At 33.6% G+C, this 20,832-nt stretch overlaps 1 long non-coding RNA gene across 1 annotated transcript; it reads right to left on the bottom strand.

Annotated features, from left to right (window-relative positions):
• Window positions 1-10,455: 10,455 nt before the first annotated feature.
• Window positions 10,456-20,432, bottom strand: LOC138700166 (uncharacterized). Its single transcript, XR_011332268.1, has 2 exons — window positions 20,002-20,432; window positions 10,456-17,765 (listed from the first exon to the last, which is right to left on the bottom strand). It is a non-coding gene; the product is annotated as an uncharacterized lncRNA (long non-coding RNA).
• Window positions 20,433-20,832: the final 400 nt, after the last annotated feature.

Here is a 20,832-nt window from a genome sequence, read left to right as displayed (position 1 = left end):
GTGCCAAATGACATAAATGCATTCAGTTGTGTTCCAAACAATTAAGACACTTGTGTAGTACATGTAACTGCTAAATCACAAAGTTTAAAAAGAAATTAATAGTGCCATTAAGAAATAAAATATTGAAAATACGTTGTGACACACGAACATTTCTGTCATGTTGGTTACTAATTTATTGTTTTAAATGCACTATAATACATCACTTCTTGTGAAAGACTTATACACTATGCCACTATTCTTATCATACAAAAGAACACTAGATTACTCTAAAATACACTTTTAAATTTAAAATATCTACGGTTGTTTACAACCATATGTGGTGATATTTCCTGTGTAATGTTACGTGACGAATATACCAATATGTCTGCCATTTATAGTACTTCCCTTCCTTGGACATCGCAGACACTTTAAATTCTTCGCCACCACAAGCTTTTGTAACTTCACCTATATACTTGATGTCTTTTTTTTTCTTACTTGGTCATTTAACAACACTGTATCAACGACTAGGTTATTTAGTGTCAATGGGATTGGTGATAGAGAAATGATATTTGGCGAGATGAGGCCGAGGATTCGCCATAGATTACCTGACATTCGCCTTATGGTTGGAAAAAACCTCGGAGAAAACCCAACCAAGTAATCAGACCAACTTAAATTCTTGAAAATACTATCAAAAAATGTTCATAATGCATAAATATTTATATCAAGAGAACAATTAAGTTAATATAAATTTAAAAAAGCCTATCTTTTAGAACTGCTAAATGATGCCTAGGGTAAGTTAATGTAATTAAATAAAAGGATTTTAAATTAATATCAGAAATTTAGTACCTAATGTGCAAATAATTACACCAATTTATTTATACATAGATCTAGTATGGTGGCTACCTACTTATCATAAAAAAGCACTGTGTAAGCTTGTTTTTTTATGTGAAATAAATTAAACTAATTTTTGTAAGTTTTTAATTCAAGGAATTAAAAAAAATAATAAATATTTTATACGAACTTTAGGCATAAATTAAATGTTTTAGGCTAATTTTAGGCCTACACACTATATTTTTACAACAATTGTTGTTTAGTCAACTGTTAAAAGACAGATGTGAACGTCACAAGTGATACCAAGAAGGCACCATTTATGAGGCAACTAGGCCAGGAGATGATGGGGTAGCGTGGCCAGTTCCTTTCCCCCTTTGAACAGTTATGGAACAATATTTTCAAGAGTGTTTAACCCTATATCATATATGTAACAGATAACTCATCACTATGTTAAGCCTTGTTCAGACCAAAGACGTTGTAGTTATATATCTAGACACACAATTGGCGCTGGTGTCGTGTACCAAATTTGAAACCTCTCGCGCAGGTTCGCACGACGCCATGTTTGGGGAGCACGAATGATTGTTTCTATAAAGCATTCGGAGTTTAGAAAATACCATTGGGTATATAGGCGTTTTCTTAGTGGATTTCCTCCTTCACTGTAAAATAACTAAACGTAACGTATAATATAAAATAACAGAAGTAAATCTAAATAATGTAACTAAGCATTGCTTTAAATATAAACGCCTTATATTGCTCATAAATACACTTATTAGTTTATTTCTATTTCCTATGATCGAATACATGGATTATTTTTACTTATGTTATTTTATATACATTAGAAAATACGTAAATAATTAATTTAAATTGTATTACAAAGAGAGGGATGGCCGCTAAAAATGTCTATATACCCAATGGTATTTTCAGAGCACCTAACACACTGTAATAATAATCCTCAGTGTTTTGAGAATCAGAGGCGATATGACTCTTCTACTGCAAACATTGATTGCAATTCCCTCATTCTTACATCATTCTCAATGACACAATATTGTGAAAATGTGATTGTATTCGTTGTTGGCTTAGTTGTTAAATCATTAAGAAAAATATGGCGTATTAATCTAAAGACTCAATTTATGGTACGTAGCCTACCAGCAGTAAACAAAATCTCTTTTATTTTTTTAACGAAAGAATAATGGGAGTCTTGTCATACCATCATCTGAGATTATAGAAATATGCCGCTTAAGTGAAAGAGCGATTATACAGATGTTGACAGTTCAATGGGATATTACCACCCACTCTTACATCGTGTGAAAACAATGTGCTCTAGAAGTAGAACACTTGTACAATCTTTCTGCACTTATAGGAACATATTTTAGAAAATGGATCCCAGATTCCTCCCAAGAAACATATTTAAAACTTGTTAAACTGACAATAGAAGCAGGCCTACATAAAGATCTACTGACATAGCTCAGTGGGCTAAGGACTGTCGGTCCGGAGTCGCGCTCGGTCGCGGGTTCAATTCCCGCTGATTTCCTGGTTGGGTTTTTTCTTATATCCCCAACCGTAAGGTGAATGTCAGGTAATCTATGGCGAATCCTTGGCCTCGTCTCGCCAAATATCATCTCGCTATCATCAATACCATCGATGCTAAATAGTCTAAACGGCATTTCTTGCAAGTTGAGAGAGCGCGAAGACATTCTTTTCCTCCTTCCTATTCCCCAGATACCGTTAGCGACCGAGCAGTAACTGTTACTTCTTATACCTGCACCCCCTACGCTGTACACAGAACAAAATAAAATATTTAATAAAGTACACTAGGGGATATAAAATGCAGCCATACAGATGTTTGACAATGACTTGTTTCAGTATATTTTAGTGTCATTGTTATAATATTTTCAACTGACTACTAATAAAATTAACGAATGTTGGTTTGAATGTTGGGGAGCGACACAGTGCAGATTGTCCCAGTGTGTATGTCGCAGTGTAGCAACTAGCGGTGGAGAAAACATTTATCTTTTGCCCTGAGTGGTTTGAGATTTGTTTCGTCCTTACAGTTTACTTCGTAGTGTTTTGTGAATATCGGTATAGGAAATAGTGTACATAGTATAGTGTTAATTTCTTATATAAGTACATAGTTTTTTTTATTTAGGCTTAGGACCGTATTTTATCGTAGTTTGTAAATTATTTAACGAACATTATGGCTTCCAGCAGTGTTATAAAACATAAAAAGAGTAAACCAATGCGAAGTGGTCAGAAGAGATGTGTGTTGAATTTATTTCAAACGTTATGTGCTTAAAATCCAACTCACAGTTAGAAAAGGTGGCTGAGATGACGGGAGTGGGAAAACAAGTGTTTATCGCATCAGAAGAGAGGCGAAGATGAATGACAATAAATTAAAGAGTCCGGTGAAATTTCGCAAAACTGTTCCACTATTAGAAAAATACGACAAATTCACAAAATTAACAATAAGATCTAAAGTTCACCAATTTTTTTTTCGTCAAGAACTGCCAACTTTAGACAAAATATTAGCTGCGGTGAACGGTGATGAAGATAATAGTGATAACAACCTACCAAAATTCTCGAGGTATGTTAATTTAAATTAATTCTTGATTTCCGCACAAAACAGATTATGAAAGTCTATAAAAATATTTCTAGTTCTAATTTTATTATAATGCATGTCATAATACAGGCTTTGTATTGTAATGCTATTATTCATAATTCCACTTAAATTCACTGCATAATATTATAATTTGTGTAGCTGAACGTAGAAACGCATTACTACTGGTTCAGTAGACCTATGCTTATTAAGATCGAAATACTTAAATTTAATATGTCAGTTGTACGCCTGTTTTAGTATTTATTTCTTCTTACGTTACAAGTAACTGTCGTATATTGAAATTCATTAAACATTTTTAATATGCAAATTATTGATATAGACAGTAATAAAAATAGAATTGATTTCTTGGTATAGATTTTCGAAATATAGATTTTGACACTTTGTGTTGTAAGTCAATTAGTCGAACGTTTTTACGACGGACTGTAGCACCTTCCCCTTCATTGACGGTAGAGAGTGTGAGTAGAGGGGAAAGCCTCTCAACCAAACTGAAATGAGGAGTAGTAGTTGATACAGCGTCATTAAATAACCAAATAAAAGAAAGTACTACATAAAGAGCAGATGTTAGCACACAGCTTAAGGTTACCAGTACAACACGACTTTACATAAAAATATTGTAAGACAATATTTGACGGAGTCAGTAATAATAATAATAATAATAATAATAATAATAATAATAATAATAATAATAATAAATTAATAGGCAAGATGTTCTGTACACTAGGCCTGAGTTCTATTATATGACTAATTCATGCATGTGACGTTTATTTCATACTACAGCTGTGATAATAAGCTATTGCATGGTAGGCCTACTTATATTTCTAACTAAAACATTAGATACGTGTTTCTATTTTACAGATGTAGACCTATATTATGTGATATGGAAGCGAATAAATAATAATTGTTCATTCCTCGTCCACATCAAAGCAAACATGTTTACAATATAGGCCTAATGTAACGTCTTACATAGACAGTGTTTTGTTAATAATAGTTAATACTAATAATTTTCTTTTCATCTGAATTATTGCTACAATATGCATTTGTATTTTTGTTCGTTCTATATGTTGCCAAATAACTATACAACATCTTTAGTTATGGTATCAAATTGCTACAGTTTTCTTTCGTTTCATGTCAAACTAACGGTACAGCTTTGTAACTAAGCTTGATTATGTCCATAACGTGGTCGCTTTAAATGCTAATAGGATTTTTTTCATTTATCCATTCAGATTGATTTATAAAAGACACCAAACATATATATTAAACATTCAGCATTGTATAGTACATCCGTCTGCTAGCCGGTGCTTCTCCCAAAGCATGGCGGCTGACGCAAGCTTTAATTTGTCCCTTCTCTAAACTTTTGCGCAGCCTCGGCTGTAGGGGCTCGGTTCAGACCAAGCCTCTACAGTCTTGGCTGCGCGAAACGAGGAAACCGGGGCAAATTGAACGCTGCGCTTGCCGCCATATTGTTGGAGAGCAGACAAATAATAGCAGTGCGTAAATCACGCAATTTAACGCTGTGATGATCTAAAATTGACATATTATGGCCATTTTCGACGTTTAACGTAAAATTAGGACGAAATAAACATATTCAAAGTTTCATTGATATGTGTTAGAACATTAAAGAAAAGAAAATACGTATGCAGCAATTTATAGAAATCATACTGATACATCCATAAATAGGCCTACAAATTACACATTATAGATTGTATAATTTTACGATAATCAGCAAATTGTTAGGTTTCAGAGAATCTAAAATTATATTAACATATTAACTCTTAGATCACAAGACATAAATATATGCACCTTGATTACACAAGTTCTTGTTATAATCAAATTCTTAAGTGAAATAAATATGCGATAATCAGTACAGACTTGTTAAGTTTTAGAGTATCAAAAATAAATTATATTACCGGTACTTTTAGACCACAGGACATAGGTAATCTGGCAAAATATAATGTGCGAAGGTAGCCAAATTACATTGAATGCATTCTTCAATTAATGAAGGAAATGCTATAAATTATAAAAAGTATCGGTACCTAATACATTGCAAACAATAGGTAACGTGAAGACCTAAAAACTAAACAATCACTTTATGCAAGATAAAAAAACCACACACTTTTTATGTGTGGATTTTTTACATATTGTATTTTTATTTTAAATAAATAAAATAGATATATTATCATTGCTTGCGGAGTGATGGTACATAATTTTTATGCACATATGCAATATCAATAAGATGTCATTCCTTGCTTTTGTTAATAAAATATATCCGGCAAAATGTAAATGAGTTATTCATAGGTGAACTCTGAATCATAAATTCACAAAGGAGGCTTAGCTATTATAGCTATTCATTTATTTATTTATTATCTGTATATTTATTTATCCGTATATGGATCTTGAATGAAAGTTTATTATCTTGCAGATAAATTAATTTACATAATAAAAACAAAAAGTTATCTTTCCACTAATGTTTTAACATCTGATGTGTAAGTCTAAATAATTCACTCAGTGGGATTTCTCTACAGTCTGATATACCTGTACTAACAATTGAATATTCTTTATTGTCGTAAACTACTGATTGATTTTTAATGATATTGATATTGTAACAACAGGGATAATATTATATCGTACCTTTTGCAAATAGCTTGGAAAATTAAACAGGGATGGTATTATCGCCGCGCTCTCATGGTTAACATTCGGCAGGTCTTTGAAATTTAATTGTATTATTGTTTTCAATTTCTTGTGTCGCCGCTCCAATCACTCGCCTCAATTTCAATAATGCAACCAATAAGCTGCTTCAATTATTATTAAATGACACTTACTTGTCTAATCCACGTAGACTAAACCCGAAGTTGCAATGTTTTGTGCTGAGGACGAACATTAAGGTATGTGATTAAAAATTATTATTAAAGAGTTATTATTAAGAGTTAAGAAAGCCAACGTACTCGTATATGAAATAATAATAATAATAATAATAATAATAATAATAGCCATTTAACAATATAACAAACTAGTGCTTATTCTTATCGAGAAAGTAGACGTGACAACGTGACGCTTAGAGTCAAACCTACAGAGCAACAATCGGTCGGCAAAATTATTTTTTTAAACCACACCGCACGTTATTGTATGATGCCGACATGTTAAGCATGAGTCCGCGGCGATAATATATCATCTTTCAAAATTATATTGCCATTACTTTCACACTATTCATTAAAAACACCCGAGACAAAACAAGGGACAAGTATGACAATCGTGTTTACCGCTCTATTTCTACCAGTAGCATGGCGGCGTAAACATGCGCAGACTGGTTTCAATTTTGGACAGCACACCAGCGCTCTGTGTGAGTCTAGTATACTATTATAACTGGTTTCAATTTTGGACAGTACACCAGCGCTCTGTGTGATTCTAGTATACTATTATAACGTCTTTGGTTCAGACGGTGCGTGTTTCTGTGATGGATTCCAAGGTGGGTGCGCGGATGGGTAGCCTGCGTGGTCATTGGCTGGCTCCCGTGTTGCCTACGGTGATGGTAGTTGTTCAACTTGCGTTTGGAGAGAGGAATGACTTCTTTCTGTGATTGGCTGAACCATTGAGGGCGTGTCTAGCAATATTACGAATGTTTGATACTACTAAGCCCATGGAAGAGTTAAAGGCTGCTCACGGCCTACTGTATAATATTTTGCAAATTATAAAGTGGAATTTATATTAAAGCAGTGAATAGAACGTCTAAAATAATGTATTTTTTAATTGCCAGGATTGGACTTAGTAATTTCACAAAATATCATTTTTGTACCATGTATTAATAAATATCTTATAACTGAATATGTTGCATAGAAAGTGAAATAATGCGTATGGTTTGTGAAATGTTTTATAATGTAACTTTATTAAATATTGGGAATCCTAAATATTTATACGGCACCAATAATATTAAAATTAATCGTGTATTATAGTACGACTTTTCGACAGTAATTTACCAAAACGTACCTTATGCGATAAGATTTAATAATAAATGGCTCTGTTGAATTTCCGAAACAATATTTCGTGTTTTGCATAGTAGACCTGTGATTGCCAATAAGGCCTTCATCATAGGGTATGTGCTTTTTATGATATAATATTAATTAAAGCAAAAATGAGAAGAAAAAGGGGGAAAATTTTAGATCATGGATTGCACCTACCAAATTATGTCTTAAAATACTAAACAGAGTAGATTTTTCTGCGTTTGTCGAATGCGCATCATTATATTTACGAAAAGGCACTTTTCAGTGCCAATAATTTATTTTGTGTGCACAAGGTTGGAATTTTGAAGTAAGAGGAAAAGGGTGCAATCCATGTTCTGGAGTTTATCCGAAAAAAGTACAGGTAGGACTAATTAGCACAGTTCAAATACATATAATATTTTGTAACTGAAAAACATAAAGTACCGATAGTAAGATTAGTTTATTTCGTCGAATATTTTAAAAACAAGTCACTGGAACAATTAACACTTTTTTCATATCTTAATAATAAAATTAAATCCATATAGTGCATCACTTATCATTGGAAACAGCAAGAATTATTAGCACACTCATTGCAAACTAGGAGCTGACTAATGTGGCAGAATTTTGATAAGGGAGTTGTACTGTATGTATACAGGATGTTTAAAAAATACGGGGCATAATTTCAGGTATGTATTTACCACATGTAGATAATCAAAATAGTTCATTACAACATGTATCCGGAAATGCTTTATTTCCGAGTTATGGTCTTCACAACATTGAAATTCACCGGAACGTTTTTCTTTCCGCAGATCGTTGCCGTCAAAGGAGACATTAAGAGGGCACTCTGACAGTTCATTCCGAGGCGAAGGTTACATTCAGTGTTATGTTGGCGTTAGACTGTGTGACATGTATTCAAATCAAGAGCTGGCAGAGATACACTTCATGTACGGTAAGGCGGACGGCAATGCTGCGCTGGCTCGTCGTTTGTACCAGGAGAGGTACCCACAGCGACAATGTCCAGATCGGAAGACATTTGTACGTCTCCATTACCGTCTGTGCGACTGTGGAAAATTTAACTCTCCTGGTTTGGGAAGAGGACGACCAAGATCTATAACTCCAGAAGTATAGGAGGAGATTCTGGAGGCTGTGAACATGACTCCTTCTATCAGCACACGAAGGGTAGCGTTGTAAATCAATGTTCCTCATACGACTGTCTGGAGACTGTTGAAAGAGTATCAATTGTATCCTTATCATTTGCAACGTGTACAGGCCCTGTCACCAGCAGGTCAATGAGACATCGATGTGAGTTCTGTATTCAAGCAGGATGTGGACATTTTGAACATCTTCTGTAATGACAACGACCTGCGGAAAGAAAAATGTTCCGGTGAATTTCAATGTTGTGAAAGCCATAACTCGGAAATAAAGCATTTCCGGACACATGTTGTAATGAACTATTTTGATTGTCTACATGTGGGAAATACATACCCGAAATTATGCCCAGTATTTTTTAAACACTCTGTATTTGTTAGAAATTATATAAATTTCAATAATGATAATAGCTTTTCAAAATTTAGCAGAGAGCAGATTTAGAACTCTGTGTTGCAGAATTAGAATGAAACAAGAGGTTTATGCAGGTTGCTCTCTGGATACTTCCAACATTTCCTTATTGGTAATAGAAAATGTATAACAGAGTCTACATGTTAAAAACACAAGTGGGCCTACATGTTTTACGGAAACTGAAATACTATCTTACTGAGAACACTAGAAAGGAACTTTCCAACTGGAAAAAAAAAAAAGATCGATTTTTGCAATTCATTATATAATTTTATGAAAGGGTAGATTAGAAAGTTATGGTACTGTATAGTTTCCATTATAAATGCTCTTTCAGGCCATGATGCCCAACCAATAACTATGCACAATAATCTTGTTGCAACAAAACACCAGTCTAAAGTTTGGTTGTCATAAATGAAGAATATTTAAAGCACTTTGAATCGAAGTTATAATATGAAACCTGAGAATCAGGATATAACGATGTCATGAATAGTAAATTCGATGCGTTTCAAAATACATTCTTAAATATTTTTGAATCTATAATAAAATTATAAAAATTCCAACACATCTATAACCAATGGATTACGCAAGGCATAAAAATCCCTTATGAACTTAAGAGCAGCCCAGTAGCCAGGGGAGTGTAGAGGGCCTCCCTAAATGTGAAAGGAATAGAAGGGTATTCGGGAAAAACGGTCATGGTCCATCAAAAATCGAAATTGAGTTAATAATGCCATATTATAGTGGAAAGGAAGTACTATCATGTGGTCTAGCTAGTAATAAGAAATAATCGTTCCACTACGTCAATTTCTATTAAATACACACATAAAAAAGTATTAAAATTCGTTTTTCTCGAAACTTCATATCGTTATTCCCGCGTACCCTTCTTTATCAGTGTTTCGATTTATTTGTAAATTTGGAATGGGCTGTGGTGACCCATTTGAGGTGAAATAATGTTCGTAAGTAGTTGAATGATTATTCAGTTCATTCAATTTATAAAATTACAGTCATTATTCTTTTGTTTATTGGTAATATTGCATTATTTATTTATTTATTTATTTCATCAATCTTTATTCACGTCATGGCGGATTAGATGTCATAAGCTTATTGCATTATAGTTATTATTCTTAATTATTTCATACTATGAAATATTCTTCAGTTCAGATATTTTAAAAAAAGTATTATTTTCTGTTGTTTTAATTCCAACTGTAAGGTATCAAAATATATGAAAACAACACAGTGGTGATGCAAATAAGAAAACATCAAATTCAGAAGCACAATAAGTTTTAGGCTGCAGTGCAAGTCTTTGGGCCTCACCCCCGCAAAAAAAAAAGAGAAATATACACCAGATATTGTATGTTCCATTACATACCTACATAAGTGTTATGCACATGGGCAGGTGTTTCACTGCAAACCAGCGTTCTTCAATCTTTCCTATTTTGTGCTTTCCTCATATGATCCAAATATGTTCTAATATTTTACTATTTTACCTTGTGCTATCTGGACATAATAATCTTACTTTTTTTTTTTTTCTCCTACAGTGATAATAATGTGTTTACTATACCTTATAACCTACAAATAGGAAATTGCCTGCTCTTTCTTCTTTCTTTCGATCAAGTTAGTCAAAACATTTCACAATGAGTTCAAAACAGAAATCAATCCTGAGTTTTCTTTTTCTGAGAAAATAACAGCACCAGCCCCAGAGTCAATCACAAGTAGAAATAGTGGATCTTTGGATACTTCCAAGGACTTGAGTGCAGAAGCTGAAAGTTCAGTCATACCTAACGTCAGTGTCAGTTTGCCCAGCATTATTCAGAATACAGAAATGAAAATAAATAAATAAATATTCCACTCTTTCTCACGCACTTGAAGATCTTAATAGTAGTGAACTTACTCAACCTTACCTTTCTGCCTGTCCAGTCATTGTCTCAGAGGCCATAGCTCCGCTTTTCTCTATTCCTGGTGTAAGACATGGGACGTCCACCGCTGTGGAATAATGGTTAGCACATCTGACAGTGTAATGAGCGGGCTCGGGTTCAAATCCTGGTTGGGGCTTTTTCCGGGATTTCCCCTCAATCAATTAAAGCAGAATTGCTGGCTAACTTTCGGTGTTGGACCTCGGACTCATTCTGGCATTATTAATTCACATTATTATCATCATCCAAACCACAGCCCAGGTAAGTTCACAGTGCGGCGTGCTGTACTCGTACAGGAGCGCGGCTCTTCAGCTACACAATCATTCACAGAATAGGAGTGATAAGCACACTAAGCCTCAGCCTTTGCGTACCTCCTCCTTGCTTAATATGTAGAAAATTTCCCTCTGAACACTCACTCAGCATTGATCAAAACAGAGTTTAGGAATTGGAAGCATAAAAAATGAAAGGTAGGTCTGGAGATGTGCAAGTTTTAATTGAGAGAGATCTCAATGCCACATCCTATTTCTTCAATCCTTCAGTCACCAGCTTCTTTCAATTATTGGAGCAATCCCTGAAGTATAGCTCTTCTTTGATATTTGTAAGCAGCTGTGTTTTCAAGAAAAGCCTTGATGAAATTTATCAACGCATATCTTTAAAAAGGTTAATGAGACAATAATGGAGGGGTCACCTCAGTCACTTCAAGTTATAATGTCTGAGAAATACAATTTCTTTTCTACCCTTGTTAGAGACTGAGAGCATTGTGTGATAATTTGGGAACTCAGAAATTAGAAGCACTTGGAATGCTTAATGAGATATGCAGTCTCAGTGTTTCTTTTTTTTTTTCACTGAAGCCATGTCATTTGTAAAGTGCTGGGATATTTTGAGTCTGTAAGGAAAAAATATTAATATTACAGCAGATTTGGGTCTCGTTAGACCTAATTGCATCATAGGCAGTTACAGGAAATAAGAAATGACTCCATATTCACAAATTTGTTGGAGGCAGCCCAAAAAAAATCTTAAAATGTAATTAACCATACCATAATCAAGGAAACACAGTGCTCCGAAAGTATATAATATCAAGTTACACCCCTCTGATTGAGGTTCTGGCTGATATGTATTGTACATTTATTACCTGGCAGTGTAACTCACTTGACGTGTCAGAGGAAGAACAATAATTGTTTGTATACATTTTAAGTGTGATTAGTGAAATATGTTACTGGTCACTGAGGGGGGAAGAAATTGGCCACCCTACCCTATTATGTCCTGGCTTAATTGCCTTATGAATGATGCCTTATTTGTGTCATTTATGAAGTTCCAATCTGTCTTCGGATGGTTGATTAAACAATTAAGTTATAAGGACCTCAATAAGGATATGGATGTTTGTTTTAAATTTTACAAAAAATTATTATATTTCGAAGTGTTATTGAATAGGCTGTTTTCTCTCCTTTCCTATGAGCATCTTTACTTTTTTCTCCAATTTAATATTGCCAAATACAGTTGTTTTTAACAGCTTCTAAACTAATCCTGTGCATCAATTTCTTTTACAATTTATGTTTTTATTACTTCGTTTTTCTTAAATTTGATTTGAATTTACTTCTTATTATTCTTCAGAGATTCATTACAGGTATCTCTTCATTCATTACGTTTAATGTACGTATATTTCACAATTTTCCTCGTTTAATTATTTTCGTACCTGTATGTTTCCCATTGCGATTGCATGTTTTTAACAGTTCTGGTTGAATGAAAGAGTAAAAGGCAAATAATAAGCAACACAAAGTTGTTATAGAAAATGTGACACATTACTTGTCTCCTCCTCTAAAAATTTATGATGCCCCTCTCCCAAATTTAAGGAGATGGCTATGTACCTAAGAGGACTATGTATATTCAAAGTATAATTAATAGTAATAATCCCAAATTAAAAGCTCACTTTAAAAAAATTATTTATTTTAACAAAATATTTCTAAACTAAGACAACAAAATTAAAACACCTTGGAATATAATTAGAAAAGAATGCGGAAGGTTTAGAAGTAAGGAAACAAGCTATACTCTTGTACCAAATAGGCTAATACAGAAACCTCAGATACAACAGAAATCGCAAACATATTCAACCATCACTTCCTCCCAACAACTAATAACCTGTACATCCAACAGCTTAACAACAAAACAATAATGGTAATAATAATAATAATAATATTACTATTATACCATAGATTTCTTAGAAGTGGCTCTTCCTACATCTTTGTCATATACACAAATTTTTTCAACAAATTCACGAGAAATAATTAAAATTATTAATTTCCAGGGACATTGATATATTCAATTGTTATCCCTTTATCAAAAAATGAGACAAAACCACTCCCACAAATTACAAGCCTATATCCTTTCTACAAATTTTCTCAGATGTCTTCGAAAAACTTATGTATAAGAGGATATATCATCATCTTGATAGGTACTACATTATCATCCCCGAACAATATTGAGATATAGGAAGAATAAATCAATCGAGCAAGAAACATTTAATTTAACTGATAAAATTCTGGAAGCATTTAATACAAGATTACAAATAGGAGGGATATTTTGTGATCTCTCTAAAGCCTTTAATTGTATATATCTTCAAATTCTACTACAGGAATTACAATACAATGGAACTAAATACATAGCATACCAATGGTTTCAATCATATCTCCTTAAATCTATTTCAATGTGAGGAAATGTTCATAATGGAGTTACACAAATGTGTACATTAGGGCTTCTTCTTGTAATTTTCGTAAATGATCTTGGTCCATTAATGAAGGAGACAGGTTATCTTATGTGCCTTCTATTTCCAGATGCCACATATATCATAATTACAGACAACAATTTTGCCACATTTATATATATCAGAAATAATTATATTTAAAATCTGACTGGTTCGCAACAATTAACTATTACACATTAATAAGACTAACACAATTAAATTTAAAATCACTTCAAAATTAACCTCTGACACATTAGACAGACTTATCAAAAATAATTGGTCACAACTAAATTTCGTGGTTTGCATTTCAGTAACATTTTATACTGGAAAAATGAGAATAAATAACCTCAAAACCAAGCTCAGCATGCGTTGCGATTAGGCTGTTGCAAGAATTTTTTGAACTATAGTACGTTAGAGACAGTAACTCTAATGTTATTAATATTGTGCTGTCAAAAAGGAGTGCGTTATATGGCAGTAAACATTTTTAATAGCCTCCCTATGGATATAAAAAATGAAACTCGAAACATAAGATTATTTAGAGTAAAATTTAAAAAGTACCTCCCTAATTTCTCATGCATTCTATTCTGTAGCTGTATTCATGACATTCAACATCGCTTCATGAATATTTCTGTGCTGTATTAAATATTGATACTAAAACTTTGTGTTGTACTAGTAGACTATATTGGAAAACTCTTCTGTATATATTTCAACTAGACTGTGACTATAATTAAGACTTTATACTAATACTATTTTTTTTTTTTCGTTTGACATGTTCTATATTCTAGCTGTGGATCAATGTACGAATACCATGGAATGTAAATAAATACAATACAGGAAAAGTAAGAAAATACTATAAAGGAAGTAATTTTTAGCTATAAAGTCATAGCTCCATCTCAATATAGAATTTCTTTCGTATAACATACTCTTAAATCTCTATACACCCCAACATCCAGATATCAGTGTCCTTTCTGCTTACTGTTTTTTTTTTCAGCTTTTTTGTGTTCTCTGTATTTAATCCTGATAACATTAAACATTAACTTACGTCGTAGATTAAACTGTATTATACAAATAAGGCTTTTCAGCAGTGAGAATAAGTTGATTTAAGGGGACACTATGGTGAAATAATGATGAAAAATTAAGAAAATCCACTTAAAAATTTACTGTGACTCTCTATTTAGACCGAGCTCAAAAGTTAATTAATTCATGTTCCCATGACTATTTTGAAGCTTTTGAGCTAATATAAACTAAAAATTGTGACGCAAGGAGCCTTTTTAGTGATGTCAATATAAAATAAATTTCAAAAATATAATTTCAAAACTATTAGCCCTAATGGCACCAAATTTTGTACAGATAATAGTATTGTAGGCATGTTTATGTAGTATAAAATTAATACATTTTGGATGAAAATTGTAAAAGATTTAAAACGCACGTAAGTGTCTCCTTAAACAAAAGCACATATGCTGAAAATGTAATTCTTGGTACATCCATGTAGATAATATCCTATAAAATACATAGGCACTATTTTTACTATATCAATAAACAATTCTGTAAAGGAAATGTGAAAGATCATACACATATCATACCAATAAAGCAATCGTAACATGTGAGTGTTACAGTTGCAAGAAATCATTTGCCCTCAATGCAGATCTTGTAAAACATAAGAGTGTACACGCACGCACGCACACACACACACACACACACACACACACACACACACTGTTACCACTCATGTTTGACACAATTAATTTTCACAAATGGCAGTCCGTCATATGGATAAGAAATTATATACATAATCAAGTAAAAAATACAATGACACTTATACAATTAAAGTGACATATACGTTAATATTTCAATTTCTATTAGAAGATTATACATAACTGAAGCAATTGTGCACTAAAAAAAAAAAGAGATTTGTTTTGAAACTACAACTAAATATTGCTTTTGATGACTTAACTAGTCTTATAACATCTACTCTATAATGTTGTATCCATCATATAAATTCAATTCTTCTTACAGGAACTACTACAGTAAATGAAATAATAGCAGCGACAATGAAAGAATCAATATGTGTGATCAAAATCACTGTGTATATTTACAATACTGCTGGAAGGGTTCAATAACATCTCTTCAATATTATCTTTTTGAAGCTCTGTTGGTTTTGTCAATGTATCACATGTGTTTTGTTTTACACGCTGTCTCTTAGTTGAAAAATATCTCCGTTGTTTTTCTATTTGCTTATTATGTGGTGTATTTAACTTGATACTATTTCCTTGGTTTTCTGTTGGTCAACATTCAGGAGCTTTGAAAGAGAGTCTTCCATTGTCTTTAATTGTGTGACATCGAACTCGGTTGTTTTCAATTGGACAAGGAGTGATTCAGTCATCTGAATTACAGTTGTTTGCTTTGGATTATGACGAACCTCGTGAGCAACTGAGGATGTAAAATCCTGTATGTCTTGGAGAAGGTCTTGCGGGTCATCAGCAGAAGGTTCTGACTCCTGTTTTTCTGCCACTATATCTTGATCCTGAATTATTTTTGTATCTTCACTCATGGATATTACTGCATGTATGTGCTTGCACATATTAAAGTTTACAACATGGTCAGTGCAACTACATGCATATGTGTGAATACAAGTATTGCAAGACTTACAAGTTAGTTTACAGTCACATTGGTTGGAGTTTTCGTTTTTTAGAACATGATACCATGTGTTTTGGAGCGACTGTGATTTTACTCTCCACATTCTTCCAGCTTCAGTGCTACATATAGCAATGGCTGGAATAAGTTTGCCCAACTGATGTTTCTTATGAATTGTTGCTATCTTTTGAGTAACTTTCCCTTTGCAGAGCTTTATCAACCGATCAAACAGTTTGTCTCTTGTTAGTTTCAACAGCGCAGTTATTAATTTATCTAGTCTCTTATTAACTCTTTCCTCCAAATAACAATATTTAATAACTCTGTGTAAACCTTCAAGGTACATGTTAGTATTAATCCCTATGTAAATAGGATGGCAGTATGCCCAAACTTCCGATCTTTGAGCATAATGATTGTGAAAGTAATTTCTGAATAAGAAGGTATCCGGTTCATTCATTTCTTCCAAAAATGCACTGAGGAGTTTCTCAAACTTCAACGTATCTGTTTCTTCAAGAAGAGTGCGGACAGTTTTGTATACAAGTGCCTTTAACTCTTTACCTGGAATCAGTTTTTGAATATTTTGTCTCCAGTTTTTGTCCACATGCCAGGTACATAGAAGACGTTTCTCCACTTTTCCCATGACACATTCCCACGCATTGTAATAAACTGATGCATCATCAGACATAAACACTTTACATTCTAACAAGCCAATAACATTCTTAAGAGCTCTGAAAAAGGAGGACATAAATATGGATCGACTTTATTGCTAATGCAATACGCACAAGGAAACGAGCTTCCAAATTCATCAATTACAACAAGAGTTGTAAGTTGAAAATCATAAAGATTAGTTCCATGTGTGGAATCAATACATATTTTTTCTGTGCCTAGTCTTTTCAAAAGGCCCCTCTGAGGTTCAGTCATCAATACAATCATGAAGTCTTCTTGTCTAAGCTCACCTAATTCATCAGGTAAACCCTGCTGTTTGAAATATATTACTGGGTTGCTCACTTTATTTCTCATCTCTTCTACCCAATATTGTACACTGACCTTATCATTTTGATGTAGTCTTTCAGAATGATTAATATTAAAACTTGCCATAATGTTATGAAGATCTAGTTTTGTGACAATGTGAATGCGTGCCAAGTCTCCAGTTGCTGCATTTCGAATGTGGTCAAGAACCGTCTGCAATGGCACTCCTTCAGCAAGTTTGCCTGCTATTGATGATTTTTCCTCAGCACTTAGTAAAGAGTGAGCCACATCAAAGGAATGTCCATAATGTGCACTAAAATATGTCACGTGAATTTCTGCATTGAGATTTTCTGTCACCTCCATTGTCGCCAGACAGGAATGTCCGATTTTGCAGCTCCCCTGTGACTTCAGTTGTCGTGAACCTTTTCCTTTACTTTGAAATGTCCCTGAACGATGGCAGACATAATACCATCTGATTGTGCCATCAACTAATCTCTTAGCACCTGTATGCGTGACGAAGTGTGCTCTCTTTTCCTTTTCTTCATTTGCTTTCCAAATAGAGAACTCTGTAAAAATAAATTGTAATAGTTTAGAAAAATAAAATTATTGTATTAATGTCTTACGGGTGCCATTACCAGAATAGAAATAAGGTCCTGGTCAGAGCACTGAGTGATTGAATATTTTTAGCATAGGTCAATGAAAATTCAACAGTTATTTTTAGAGAAAGATCACAGATGTTCATTCAGTCCTTGGACACGTCTTTAAACCATCCATTAATGCTCCTTCAAATTATATTTCAAGAACTCAGGAAAGTAACTGAGTGTGATGACACATTCTATCATAAATTACCATTGAAAAATGACATTAAAATCACAAGTGGAAAATAGTACCATGTTTTGTGAAAGTAAATGATGTTAATCCAATATTATGCCAGTGTTTGTGAGTTAGGCCTATAAAATTACTATATGATGGAACCTCAAAAGAGGATTTTTTTTTTTTGTTTCGGGGATAATTCCCAGCTTATAATGAACTTTGTATATTATGAATACTCGTATGTCAAAAAGTGGTAGTCCTATATAAAAGTTGCGGACACATTGTTGACAAGTCTTAATTTTCCACTATTCGGGTTTCTTTAACATTAATAAAATTATAATTTCTATAAGGTAACTTCATCTTGACATAAAGTCCTATGACTAGCATTTTAATTCTTTAATTTTTGTTCTTGACATTAAAGTTTAATATGGTGAAGACTCGGTAGAATGGAGAAAAATTCTCTTCGGCACCGGGACTCGAGCCCGGGTTTCCAGCTGGCACTTTATCCACTAAGCCACACCGGATTCAAGTTCCGATGCCAGATTGAATGCCTCTCATTTTAAGTTCTACCTACTGTGTTACCCTTTGATGGCTCACCCTTGTGTACCGTGTCACAGTATGTGTGACAGTAGACATAATGTCCAACCATAAGTAGGCTACAGAGGTGCACTCAGTATGAGTGTCTATGTGGTGCGGGTCTGATAGAACATGGTGCTGTCTTGAATCACAAAGTGATTGTTTAAACTTTATCGTATTACCATGATGTACCGAAATATATATGGAGTTTCAGTGCAGTAATTCTGTGTTTCCATATAGTGAAGAATTGGTAGAACAGAGAAAAATTCACAGTAGGTAAAACTTAAAATGAGAGGAATTCAATCCGGCATCGGAAATTGAATCCAGTGTGGCTTAGTGGATAAAGCGCCAGCACGTAAAGCTGGAAACCCGGGCTCGAGTTCCAGTGCCGGAGAGAATTTTTCTCTGTTCTAGCAATTCTTCACCATATGGAAAAGCAGAATTACTGCACTGAAACTCCATATGTACTTAGGTACATCATAGTAATAAGTTAAAGTTTAAGCATAATATATATTAAGTAATATGTTCTTGTATCTAATAACACTAAGATCTAGGTATATCTCTATCAAGAAATCTAGTGTGAAATATCACTTACGTGACTATCATGAAACAGCAATATCTACCACATGCACATGAATATTTAAAATACCAATCATTTTGAATAACATCACATCTTTAAACTTTACTGGAATTATTAAATGCAAGTACTTAAAATGAACAAAACATCTGTGGGTTTTTCACAAAGGAAGTAGGTTATTACAATTATACTTCAGAATTTTGTTCTTTTTTCCGTTTCCTTAAAAGATAGTTTTTGTACTACAAAAAAAAAAAAAGTAAGTTAATTATAATAACAGGAGATCCCAAATCTAGGAAATTGTATAGGACTATTTAAAAAAAAAAACTGCAAATAATGGCATGGCTTGTCAATATATTTTTTCATTAATAACCTTCCTTGTATGTGACAAATTTCAGAACACGGATTCCTTCCTTTCTCTCTTCTTTCAAAATTCCAACCTTCTGCACAAAAAATAAATTATTGGCACTGAAACGTGTCTTTTCGTAAGCATGATGATGTGAATTCGACAAACGCAGGTAAATCTGCTCTTTTTAGCGTTTTAAGATATATACTTAACTGTCTGTAAGGAATCCGTAAACTGAAATTTTCCCGGCCAGTTTTACACTAGGTAATCCTAAACCTATTTAGCATGATCCCGTGCCAAGTCGATGGCATTTAAGTGGTTAAATGCGACAGGCTCATGTGAATAGATTTACTGGCATGTAAAAGAACTCCTGCGGGACAAAATTCCGGCGACGCTGATATAACCTCTACAGTTGTGAGCCTCGTTAAATAAACAATACCTTTTTTTTTCTTTAGCATGACTTGTTGCTTGTAATCAAATAAACATAACGCACCCTGTCGTGATGTAAATTTCAAACTGAGTTTTTTTCTTCAAATCCGTGATTAACTACATGATGAGTTCGGAGCAAGGCCAACGTGCTGAAATGTTCGTTACACTCGTTACATTTTTCTCCGCCTCCAGTTTTAAAACCATGGACTTTCTTACAATGTCTGTATAAATTATACTTTTTTGTGAAAGTTTTATCGCATACATCACATGATACTGGAATAACTTCCTTAACATCTTCCATTTCAAATCACGTAAGTTATTCAATATTCACCAATTCAACATTATAGATAGTCACGCAGTAAGCCGTGAAGTGACCAAAATCGTTGTAGACGAGACTATGCTTTCTTATGTAGGTATCCAACAATCCAGTAAGTTTATTAGACACGCCTCCTATAGAACGCCCAATCACAGAAAGGAGTCATTCCTCTCTCCAAACGCAAGTGTTGTTCACACTTCAAATTGGAAAATCATCTGCTGTTTCATCTGTTGCCAATACTCATGGTCAAAAAGAAACTAAACCGTGAGTGGAAAACAACTAAAGTCCTACATTAACATTAGTAAATGTCGTAATAAAGTAATTAAGCCATAAGTGCAAAACAGCTAAAGTCCGATATTTAATTGTTGTTTCTTAGAAACTAAAGAATATAGAAAAAACATGTTTAGTTGGAAAAAAACGAACATGGCGACATGGTTTCAGTCAGTTTCGGTTCCTCGGGGGAGGGAAGGGAGGAACGTCCTCACATTTTTCTTCTTTTGAACGTAAATACCAAATGAAATATATGCTTTGAAATTCGAGGAAGATCCGATAATTTTTAAGTTCACAGCTATAAGAAAA

Source organism: Periplaneta americana, chromosome 5 (assembly GCF_040183065.1).
Source record: "Periplaneta americana isolate PAMFEO1 chromosome 5, P.americana_PAMFEO1_priV1, whole genome shotgun sequence".
In the NCBI taxonomy this organism is placed as follows: domain Eukaryota; kingdom Metazoa; phylum Arthropoda; class Insecta; order Blattodea; family Blattidae; genus Periplaneta; species Periplaneta americana.
This window is presented reverse-complemented; position numbering and strand designations above follow the sequence as displayed.